This window comes from Arvicanthis niloticus, chromosome 30 (assembly GCF_011762505.2).
Source record: "Arvicanthis niloticus isolate mArvNil1 chromosome 30, mArvNil1.pat.X, whole genome shotgun sequence".
Taxonomy (NCBI): domain Eukaryota; kingdom Metazoa; phylum Chordata; class Mammalia; order Rodentia; family Muridae; genus Arvicanthis; species Arvicanthis niloticus.
In genome coordinates this window covers 19,410,384-19,422,890 of record NC_133438.1, presented here as the reverse complement: position 1 = coordinate 19,422,890, position 12,507 = coordinate 19,410,384, and the positions used below count along the sequence as shown (strand labels likewise).

The following is a 12,507-nucleotide window of genomic DNA, read 5'->3' as shown; positions in this document are numbered from 1 at the left end:
AAGAGCATTTGATATTCTACCCTATCTCTCTTCATCTTAAAACAGGGTCTCACCAAGAATGGAGCAAAGGCCGCAGCTTGCCAGAGGCAGCATCCTTCTGTTTCTACCCCATATAGGACAGGAGCTAGCTCCGTGCATGCATGAGGCATACCCAGCCTTCTTTTCTAACAGGAGCACTGAGGGTTTGAAGCAATGTGTTCATGTTGATGCAGGCAGAATTCACTCTCACTGAAGCCCCCTCCCCAGCTTCAAGCTAGCATGTTTTTGTTTCGCCTTGTAATGGCCCTGGTGCATTAAATGTATGTATAGAATGTTTACATTGGTTTTTAAGAGTTAATCCTTAATAGTAGGAAAGTGACTCTTACCTTGCCTTCTCCAATGTTGTTCAAGTTACTTTATCATGATTCTAACTTCAAAGAGACTATAAATTGTCTCCTTGCTGAAAGTCTGTCTGCCTACATAAGCATCTTGCTTCTTCAGTCCTCACAGGGTCATCTTCACAAGTCTCACAATGCAGCAATCCTCGCTGCTGGTCCCCTGGATCCATGTCTCCTGTGGTACTTCACTTCAGTCTCCTCCATCCAGTCACCCCAAACTCCTGAGTAAATGTGACTGATGTCTTTCCCCAAGGTGTAGTAACAAGGATCCCAATATAACCCAGCTTGAGTGAGAAGTGTTTCAGTGTGTTGTCCTCTCAGGCCGGCTCTCCATGCTTGCCCTGATGAGAAAAGGCAGCCTGGATGAGTGCTAGAGACACTGGCCTCCTGGGAGCTGAATTCAGAATCCCATGCGGCTTCTGTTTGGCCTCACCTACTCAGTCTGCCTCTTGGGGTTGTTCATTTTCTCTCAAGCAACAGTGCTTTGAGAAATTGTGAGGAGTATCTATGGACGCACAGTGGTGAGAGATATAAACAGATTTTATTTTGTGAGTGGATTGTGGAAGGCGGTTTGGGGTGGGAGGTGTTTCAGTGGGTCTAGAATATGACCAGCATTCACCCTGCAAAATATAGGAAAGCATTTCAGGAAAATGAAGCAGAAAGAATCGCAGACTAATACAAAGTCAGTTGGGAAAATGATTTGGGCCACTCTGTTTGAGATGTGGTAAGTCTAAGATCGGGGTCTATAAAAACAAAGGTAAAAGGCTGGCTCAAAATACTTGTAAAGAATCTCCTCTTACCAAAGAAGGTGACGACTGCCTTATGTTTTGTGGGAAAACCATCAAAGGTTAAACAGAGAAAGGAGGAATTCTCACTCCAGCAACATTGTTATGTTTGTGTTTTGGGATCACTATGATGGTTGCTATGTACAACTGCCTTAAGCAGAACAGATGAGTGACCAACAAAGACTTTGAAACTATTAGGGCAGAGATGCAGCCTGGTCTCACAACAAAGAATACTTTATCGGAGTCTGGGGATGTGTTCATGCCTTCAGGTTACAGTCTCCCACTGATATATAAGAAAAAAAAAAAGTCAGGAACACCAGAATGAGGGTAGAGGTCTGGAGGCTTCGTCTCAAGATCCAAACTGAGTAGATGAGGCCAAACAAGCTCCACTGGTTCATAGAGTCTGTTTTCTACAAGCCACCACATTCAAGGATCCATTCTCAACATGTAGGATTTGGGGAGCGGGGGTGCAAGTCCATCCATAGCAGCACATCTTCATGCTTGTATAAAATTAAAGCTTTCTTTCATGATACACGGGGTGAGTATGACAGTGCACATCTGGCACTCTCCCTGAGGGTAAGGTGCACTCCTGCTTTTCTCAGCTAATCTCTGTTCACACTCAAAGCCAACGACTCATCAGATAACACTCACGTGCTAACTTTGTGAGTCAGACCTACTAATTTTGCCTATCTAGCAAGAGGCAAGGCTAGCCTTTAGTTTGAAATGAGACATGTGTTTTAAAAGGCTTTTGAGAGAAAGAGCAGCAAAGTCAGGCTTTTGAGAGAAAGAGCAGCAAAGTCATGGGAAGAAAATACCCCACAGAGAAGTCCATAGAGCTGGTGCAAAAACTTTAACAGCCTAGTCGCTTGCAAGTACTTATAAAGGATGGAATTATTCCAAGCTCCGGGGCATTTACAGAATAGCTGTCTCTGCTTTATTTGTGCTCTGATAAGACCCACCTACTGGCCACAGGAGGCTGCAGAAGCTGGTCAGATGTCCCAAGAAAACAATCAGTGTGGAAAAAAAAAAACCCAGCTTCTAAATAAGAAATTGGATCACACTTAGACACTAAGCCATAGACTAAATAGAAATTTCCTGTACTAAAAGAAAAATGTATGCAGAATTCTCAGTGAGTGATATTCATCTGACATTTATATAATATTGTCTTTGCTTGAAAACTTAGGCTGTTTTCCTTGTAGAAATGCTGTTGTCCAATCAAAGTAAGGCTTCTGCTTTCAGGTGAATAGGAAGGCCTCTCTGGAGGGGATATGATTCTGACAGCAAAATTGCACATGGCATTAGTCCTAGGCAAACAGTATCCTACCTCAGAAGTGAATATCTATTTTGCAAACGTAGCTAGGCTTTCTTAACTGGCTTTTACTCTAGCAAACTGTGGTCTAAAAACATAAGTCACTACTGTATTAAAGTAAGACAGAGAAAAGCAGAGGGTTATCTCTAAGAAATAATTTTCATTATTCATATTTATTGTACTGTTTTAGGTGATAAAGTATATGTTTTGATCATGGCAGTATTTAGTTGCTATGTATTCACCAAGAGCCTACCATCAGTTCTGAGTCTAAGGGACCAGAGAGAGATGATTTATCCCTGTAGACACAGTGCCTGTGTAAGTAAAATGGGAGGAAGATAACAAGAAGAAAAGGTGAAGAAAGTGGAGTCAGGACAGTCAGAGTTTCTTCAATGGGAATCCTGTTGTATGCTCTGAACACATGTTCCCATGCTCTCAGCCTCCTGCTACAGGTGCCTTGAAGGGACAAATATGGTAGAAAGATGTTCTACTGCAAACTCATACCACAAGAGCTTCTTCCCCTGATAAATCCAGAATTTTTTTGTTTCGTTTTCTGGGTTTGGTTTGAAGATGGAATCTAGTCAGGTAACCAGAGATAGCCTTGATGTCCTTGTCGCCTGCGTCTGAGTTCTGGCTTCCAGTGCGTGTGACCTGGATGGCTAGTATATACACACCTTTGTACATCATCCTCACAGCAACTGGAGTACTTCATATTGAACAGAACCGGTATCCTAATGGTTTCCTTTAGTCATATTGCTGTGCATTTGCCTCTTCCATTTCTCTGCAAAATGTTTCAATGAAACACGGGTCTCTTCAAAGGGAACTTTCAGTTGTATGTGCATAACTATGTTTATATGAATTGTTAAGGGTTGAATCTGGAATGTCCCTACAGGCTTATGTTTTGAACATTTGTTCCCCATTATGTGAGAATATTTTAGAAGTCTTGGTTTTAGTCATTTTTTCTATGCTGTGGTAAACCCATAACTGAAGCAACTTACAGGAGGATGGATTTATTTGGGCTGTGGTTCTAGAGAGATGACTCTATTATCACTGGAGGGGGAAAGGGCAGTGCAGGCAGTGATAGGGACTGGAGCCGCAAGCTGAGAGCTCATGTCTCAAACCTCAAGCAGGAAGCTGAGAGAGTGAACTAGAAATGATGTGTGGCCTTTAAAACTTCAAAGCCCACTTCCCGTGACAGTTTCTCCAACAAGGCCACACCACAGAAGCCTTCCCAAATAGTACCACCAAGCAGGAGCTAAGCACCCAAATGCCGAGACTATGGGGGACATCTTATTCAAACCATCACACTTGGAACCTTGAGAGATAGGCCACTAAAGGTTCATGGCAGCCTCCAATGCTTATGTAGCTCCATGCATTCTGGTCTTCCTGTTGTGAACAGTCGCTTCCATAGACTTCTGTCTCAGAATGAGCTGTTCTCTGTTTCCTGCCACGATGGACTGAAATCTGCATCAGCCGTGATCCAGAGTGAAACTGTCCCCAGTTAAATTGTAAGGCATTATAGCCATAGGGTGACAAAAGTAACTGATGCACATTTTTTCCATATTTTAGAGTTTTTAAATATATGTAAGCTTAATTTGGTTTTAATTTGATTCATACACTTTAGAACTCACCTATTTAAAGAATTCTACTGAATTCCTTTCTGTATGATCAGAGTTGTGCAATCAGCAAGCATAGTATAATTTCCCTGTGATTCTATCTCTATTTGCCTATTAAACCATCAATGATAAATCTTTAAAGAAGCCTCTTTAAGAGAATAACAAAATTTCCAGGCCAGAAGCAAACTGTCACCTATATAGTCTAGAAATACAATTTACATAGATTCTGCAGCCAAGGTATAACAGATTCATAATTCTAGGCCCTGAGACCAATACCAAAGACATTATTCACTGGAAGCCTATTTGAACTAGCTGCTTTCATAAGGAACATAGAACCATTTAAATCTTCCAAGACTTCATCAGGAAAAGCAGATGCTGGGGCAGTGTCTCAGTCAGTATAGTACTTAACTCACAAGAATGAAGACCTGAGTTTCAGACTCTCAGGATTTATGTAAAAAGACAGACATCGTGCAGAGCGTATAAACCCAGGCATGGCACTGAAAAGGGAGGCAGAGATAGGCAAGTCTTGGAGTTCACTACCCAGACAGACTAGCACATCTGGCAAGTTCATACCAATGAGAACCACCGCTTCAAACCAAGGGCAGAAGGTACCCTAAGAATGGCATGTGAAGTTGTTCTTTGGTTCTTACACATTCACACAGCTGCAGCACCTGCAAGCACAACACATACACACACACACACACACATGCACTTACTTTCAGTTGTATGTGCTTAGCATGTGACTAGTGGAGTTATAAAGCCATGTGTTAAAGTGTTTTGTTGGCACAATGGCAAAATTCAGTGTTATTTCATGTAATAGAAGCCAATGGTCAAAAAAATATGTATTTTTGATTTGTATAGGTCTTTTAAAAGACTTACTTTTCACTTTTAAAATGGAACTAATAGTATTTACACCTCTTATAGGGTAGAGAGGATCTTCAAGCTAATCTATGCCGATTGTGGAGTCAGTTTCCAGCTGATGTAATACATTATGCAATCCGTAATGTGAAGCATCATTGGGAGAGTTCATTCACCCCTTTACACATCTGGACATTCTCACTTTTAACCCTATTGAGCATCCTCAACTTAGAGATTGACTTTCCTGCTTGTTCTGACAAGGTCTTTCGACATAGCCACAGGCAGTTTGGCATTCATTATACAGTCTAGATTTTAACTCAATGCCTAACCCCTCTTTTGCAGAAATTACAGGTGTGTATCATCATAGCCTGGCTCAAGTTCATATTTAAGTCTCTAAAGTGATATTTAATTCTATGACATTTGGAAGGACATCAAAACATGTCCATGTACATTATTTTGTTTCCTCTATTCTAGCACACAGAAGACCCCTAAGTGTGATGGAAATTTTCCTTCACCTTCCCTTTCCTTCCCTTCCCTCTTTCCCTTTCCTTCCCTTGCTATGCCAAAGACCTGACAAATAAGAGTAAAGAGAAGAATCTGAGGCCTCAATTTTATAATAAGCTGATAAGAATCCGGGGACTAACAGCTTTCTAATGTAGATCTGATGTCTTCATGGAGTTAAATGAAAAAACAAAAGTCCCTTTCTTCTTCTTCTTCTTCTTCTTCTTCTTCTTCTTCTTCTTCTTCTTCTTCTTCTTCTTCTTCTTCTTCTTGTTTTTGTTTTTTTTTTTTTTTTTTTTTTGTTTTGTTTTGTTTTTTCGAGACAGGGTTTCTGTGTGTAGCCCTGGCTGTCCTGGAACTCACTCTGTAGACCAGGCTGGCCTCGAACTCAGAAATCCACCTGCCTCTGCCTCCCAAGTGCTGGGATTAAAGGCGTGCGCCACCACTGCCCAGCAAAAAGTCCCTTTCTTTTGTGCCTGGTGTAGACACAGCCAGTGATGAGCACACTCAGTACAGCAGTGTACAGTCACACCGAGAGCTGCTGGGACATGGTTTCTTTTAAATGAGAGTTCAACATGTCAACGGAAGTAGACTTGTATAGAAAGAAAAAGGTATATTCCATATATTTGATTTCAGCTAATAAGCCAAGTTCCAGGTTTGTAAGAACAGGCTACTCTAATCAGGCCAGGTCTCATAGTAGCTATCAAATGTTTACAAAATTCAAGGAAAACGTTTCAATACTAGTAAAACCAATCAGAGTCAACTTTGTGAAGGAAAGATTCCTGTAGTCTACCATCATGCCTAAGCCAGTATTTGTGCCTATTTTATACAGCAGCACCATCGTCCTTTTAAATTGACTGAGCCTTTCCTTCATTCTACTAAGGGACCACTATTTCATACCTAGCTCTCTCTAGATACTGCAGGGAACCAAGATCCATCAGATAAAAGAACCAGGGTATTGGTACCACTGCACCAACACTAGGCCAACATTTCCCTTGTCATCTTTGCTTTTGATTGACATTTCTCGATGAAAGTTAGTCCTGGGCCAGGAGACAGGAAGCCAGAAGAAACTATTCTGGTGCTAGTAGACGTGTCGATGATATTAAACAAGGTAATTGTGTTCTGTCTATTATGTTAGACAAGTTAATTTGGTTCTGCCCTTCACTCTTTTGTCCTCCTAAAGAAGAGTTGACATTATGGACTTCCCTTTCCTGTGGTTGTTTTGTTGAGTATTTGTTCCGAGGCCAAAGCTGGCTTCTAACACAAGCCAATCCCAATTTTTAGCCTTCCAAATGCTGCAATTACTGCCTCTGTTCTGACACCAGCCATCTTTAGATGCTCCATGTTCGGTGTGAACTGTCTTCTATCTTTGATAAAGTAGGGCAGTTTATCTGCAGTCACACAAAGGCCCAGACTCTACTATGCCCCAGTGACATTTCTGAAGTAGGAGTGGTCATGGGCTGAGAGATAGCACACAGGAGCATTCAGAGCCCCTCAGGCACTTTGTTTCCAGCTCTGTTTACTCTCAGGGTAGAAAATAACCCTTCAGGGTTAAGCAGCAGCACAAGGAAGACGATCCTTTTCACTTCACCATGTATGGTTTCAATCCTGCTCCTTCTACCTCTATGCCATATGCTATTTCTGAGATAGGTTCTCCCAGGCTCGCCATGGGGTCACCTCTGCCTCAAAAGGGAACGCATGTTTGTTGGGAAGAGGCACATAGAAATTTTACCCAATCATTCTCTAGCCTCTTCGATTCTGAATACAGCTCTGAAAGGTTGAATATCTCCTCCTGCTGTTATAAATAGGTTCTGATGTCTGCCCCAGCAGCTCACTGGGAAAGAATGCAAACAGTTCCAGGAATGAATTCTCAGGAAGGCTGCTCTGTCTGGTAAAGAGCTATTTTACTTTACGTGACAACATCATCTTCCAGATACGGCGAAGACCTTACGTATTTTGTCTGTAAGTTTCTCACCCTTAGTAATGACATTCCACATGAGGGGCGTGGGGGCAAAAAAGGAAGAGTAAAAAAATGTGCTGAACATAATTGCTCTGTTGAGTATTTTGTTCCCCCTTCTAAGGACCGAAGCACCCACACTTTGGTCTTCCTTCTTCATGAGCTTCATATGGTCTGTGAGTTGAATCTTGGATATTGTGAGCTTCTGGGCTAATATCCAATTATCAGTGAGTGCATACCATGTGTGTTCTTTTGTGATTGGGTTACCTCACTCAGGATGATACTCTCAAGTTCCATCCATCTGCCTAAGAATTTCATGAACTCATTGTTTTTAATAGATGAATAATACTCCATTGTGTAAATGTACCACATTTTTTATATCCATTCCTCTGTTGAAGGACATCTGGGTTCTTTCTAGCTTCTGGCTATTATAAATAAGGCTGCTATGAACATAGTGGAGCATGTGTCCTTGTTATGTGTTGGAGCATCTTTTGGGTATATGACCAGGAGTCGTATAGCTGGGTCCTCATGTAATGCTATGTCCAATTTTCTGAGGAACTGCCAGACTAATTTCCAGAGTGGTTGCACCAGCTTGTAATCCCACCAATAATGGAGGAGTGTTCCTTTTTCTCCACATCCTCGTCAGCATCTGCTATCACCTGAGGTTTTGACCTTAGCCATTCTGTCTGATGAGACAGAATGTGTCTCAGGGTTGTTTTGATTTGCATTTCCTTGATGACTAAGAATGCTGAACATTTCTGTAGGTCTTTCTCAGCCATTAGTGTTTCCTCAGTTGAGAATTTTTTGTTTAGCTCTGTACCCCATTTTTAATAGGGTTATTTGGTTGTCTGGAGTGTAATTTCTTGAGTTCTTTGTATATATTGGATATTAACCCTCTAGCAGATGTAGGATTGGTAAAGATCTTTTTCTAATCTGTTGGTTGCCACTTTGTCCAATTGACAGTGTCCTTTTCCTTACAGAAGCTTTGCAATTTTATGAGGTCCCATTTGTCAATTCTTGATCTTAAAGCATGAGCCATTGGTGTTCTCTTCAGGAACTTTTCCCCTGTGTTCAAGAATTTGAGGCTCTTCTCCACCTTCTCTTCTATTAGTTTCAGTGTATCTGGTTTTATGTGAAGGTCCTTTATCCACTTGGACTTGAGCTTTGTACAAGGAGATAAGAATGGATTGATTTGCATTCTTCTACATGCTGACCTCCAGTTGAACCAGCACCATTTGTTGAAAATGCTGTCCTTTTTCTACTGGATGGTTTTAGCTCCTTTGTCAAAGATCAAGTGACCATAGGTGTGCGGGTTCATTTCTGGGTCTTCAATTCTATTCCACTTATCTTCCTGCCTGTCTCTGTGTGGGACAGAAACTGAAGGAGGGGATCATCTAGAGACTGTTTCACCTGGGTATCCATCCCATGTGCAGTCACCAAAGATAGACGCTGATGTGGATGTCATGCTGACAGGAGCCTGATATAGGTGTGTCCTTAGATGTCTGCCAGAGCCTGACATATACAGAGGCAGATGCTCACAGCTAACCATTGAACTGATCATGGGGTTCCCAATGGAGGAGTTAGAGAGAAGACTGAAGGAGCTGAAATTGTTTGCAATCCCATGGGGACAGCAACAATACCAGCCAACCAGAGCTCCCAGGGTATAAACCACCAGCCTGGAAGCACATAGGGAGGGAACCATGGCTTAGCTATTTATGTGGGCGAGGATGGCCTTTCCAGGCATAGGTGGGAGAGGAGATCCTTGGTCCCATGAAGGCTGGACACCGAGTATGGGGAAATTCGAGGGTGGGAAGGTGGGAGTAGGTGGGTGGGTTGGGGCACATCCTCATAGAAGCAGGAGGAGAGGGGATGGGATAGGGGGTTCCTGGGTTGGGGGGGGATGTTTCGGTAAATCTCTTGCCCATAGGGAGTCCATAGAATAACGACACAAGTCAATAAGTATCAAATGAATGCTGCATGCCTAGATTGGGCAGATTTACCATTAAACTACACTATTCCCCGGCTATGAGAGCTCTTAACAACTTGCGGTTTTCTAGGTGGTCTTCGTCTTCTCTCTCTCCACCAACTGCCCTCTGGCTTCGACCAACTGCCAACTCCGCGCCTCCCTCTCTCTCCAGCTCTCCTCGTCTTCCCCTCTTCTCCTGCCTCTGGCTCCTCCCACTCCTCTTCCACTGCCCAATCACTGGCTGTAGCCTTTATTTAACAAATTTGATTGGACAGAAGGTTTACAAGATTCACTCCTCCTTCGCAGCCCCTCCCAGGAGTGGAGTTACCATGACAACAAGAGGCTAAGGCTATCCACCACAGGGGGATGGGGAAAGGGGATGACATCTGAAATGTAAATAAAATATCCAATTAAAAATAAATAAATAAATAAATAAAGCCAAAAATGTACCTTTTTCCTCAGTTGGTCTTTAAAGAAACACTATTTTAACCAAATCTGCCTTCTTACTACATTCTCTGGCAACATATACCATTCACGTAAAGTCTGTTTTCAAGTAAAGGTTATTATTCACATAAATCTTTATCATGTAAAGACTATCCAGGACCTCAACAGCAAAAACCAAAATTTTGCTGGAGACACATCGCTGAGTCCAAAGAAGCAAAAAAACTCTCTTAGTTTTTGTGAACCTATTCCTCTTCTCCCATGCAAGGGATCGAGGCAGTGAGAAAAGGTCTATATGACTCTGTAGATATTCATTACTTTGAGTTGCAACAAGACAAATAAGCACATAAAACATGAAGATGGCCACAACTGGAAAACTTGCAGCTTTCCATAAGCTGTCAGTACATGCAGAGGGGATTTTGAGATTTGGATTTCAGAACCCAGAAATATTTATCTTTCCTGACACCTGATGAGAAGGTACTCGATCAAACAGTAAGCTTCTTGATTGTGGTATCAAAATTGGTTCTCCAGGGTTCCAGCAGTTTCAAAGTGGAGATTGCATGCCATCCACTAAGACCACCACATCAGAAATCCAATGGCTTGTGACTGTGACCTCCAGCTTTTGAGTGGCTACAGTTTATTTATTCAACTGAATTCCTAGTGCCAGAGTTGGAAAGCTGGATGCTGTGTGATTTCTAAATTAATAGATTTAGTGATTCTAAATCCTTTGAATGATAAAGTACTATGTTCACAGATGGCAATCTACAGGCAAGGAGAGTGTCTTAATAGATAAAATGTGTGTAATGCAAGTATGAGGACCCAAGTTCAGATCCCCATCACTTATCTAAAAATACAGGTGTGGTAGCACTGGCTGCTGGAGTAGGGGTGGAGAGGAGCAGATGTGGTGTTCACTGAGCAGCCAATTTAGGCAAAACAGCAAGCTCCAAGTTCAGAGAGAGGCCCTGTCTCAAAAAAAAAAAAAAATGAAGTGGAGTGATTGGTTTAGGAAGACATCTGACATTGATTTCTGTCTTCTATACCCAGATGCATAGGCAAGTGTACAGAGAGAGAGAGAGAGAGAGAGAGAGAGAGAGAGAGAGAGAGAGAGAGAGGCAGAGACAGAGAGACAGAGACAGAGACAGACAGAGACAGACAGAGAGAAAGACAGAGAGAGCAATCTACAAAAAATGTCTAGACATACAAAAATGTTGTTAGGTGTTGTCTGACTTTGAAGAACACAATGGGGAGCATTGAATTGTAGTCTGTCCCATATCTGTAATTAGAACAAGAGTTCTAACAATAGCCTAATGATGTTTTTCCAAACTCATAGACAAGAAGTGATTGGAACAGTGTATAGCTCTGGAGTCATAAGACATTCCAAGTGTTCCCACCAGCTTATTTCTTGACTGTGTCAATCAAACCACAGCTACAGGCAAGCATTTATTTAAGGCTCATAGAGTATCTAAATATGTTTATTACAAACTGAATCTTCTAAGCAACTTTTTCTTTTTCATGAGAATATCTGTATTTATCGTTAACTACTGGAGTTCAGTAGCTTTCCAAAGCAACAGTTAAATGCCATTTTAGTAGATCTTGCTCCTGTAAGAATATGTGTGTGACTAGCTAAATATCTTTAATCTCAATGTATTCTTCAAAGAATTCAAGGCTGATTTATTTCAACCCCTTAGCATTTTTCCCAATGCTTATTGATCCAGCCACGGTCACCTTTCTCCGGATAAGTCGATCACTTATCTAGGACATGTCATCTACTACCAAAAACGCAGATAAAATAGGAATATGTTTTGTGATGCCAGAGAGGCTTGTATACCCTGAGCAAATGCTGTTCCACTGCCCTACACTTCTTCCGTGGACAGATTTTGATAATTATGTATCCTGGCATCCATGGTGCTGACCCATCTTCCTATCAAGTCTAAATGCGATAGAACTTAAAAATTAAATGTTCTTGACCCTTTACCTTTGAAAGAGAACAAGACAGCTCAAATTGTGGAGTGTTGAAAACAGAACCCTGACATTGGAGTTTGACGTGGCTCAGAAACACTCTTGAGATTTAATCTACCTTTTGCCACACTTTAGAAAAAAATATAGAAATATTTTTGACATAGGTGTTCTTGTCATAGGTATGCAGAAAGCATTTAAAACCTAAATAATGACTCTTCTAAAATTCTAAATCACAGAACTAAATATCCTCCAGATGGTACTTTCCTGGCAGATGACTAGTGTGATGTGTCCCATCAGAAGGTGCGGCATTAGAGTGCATAGTGTCTCAAGACTACACTGACACTTCCAGTCAGTACTGAACAGTATTACAGCTAAGCAGATTGGTCTCACTGCAATACCCATGTCACCAAGTTAAGAAGAAGTTGTGAAATTATGCTCTTGTCCACAGGTACAGACTTTTCAAATCACATAACCGCATACAAGGGCATGCGCCAATAAAAAGTGGTCAAAAATTAGAAAATTGTCTTATAATTAGAGTAATTCCGGCAGCTCAGCTTACTTCATCGTTGAAAATGATGAGCTTTGATCTTAGCTTCAGTTAAAAACCACCCTCCCGGGTAGTATTTCCTTTTCTTCTATAATTTAAGCCTTTAAAAAAAAATCCATGTCAGCAATTTTACATCCTCTCTTTGCACCTGGCAAATTGCTGCTTCAGACTCACAAGTCTCCCAGCTCGTGGCT

The 12,507-nt window shown here is 41.6% G+C and overlaps 1 long non-coding RNA gene across 3 annotated transcripts in view; it reads right to left on the bottom strand.

Moving 5' to 3' along the window:
* LOC143441003 (uncharacterized) overlaps positions 1-12,507 on the bottom strand; it is an 85,317-nt gene that overhangs the window by 39,221 nt on the left and 33,589 nt on the right. For all 3 annotated transcript variants that reach the window (XR_013108267.1, XR_013108266.1, XR_013108265.1), the window contains one exon: positions 366-718. This is a non-coding gene — a long non-coding RNA (uncharacterized LOC143441003). The remainder of the gene's footprint in view (positions 1-365; positions 719-12,507) is intronic.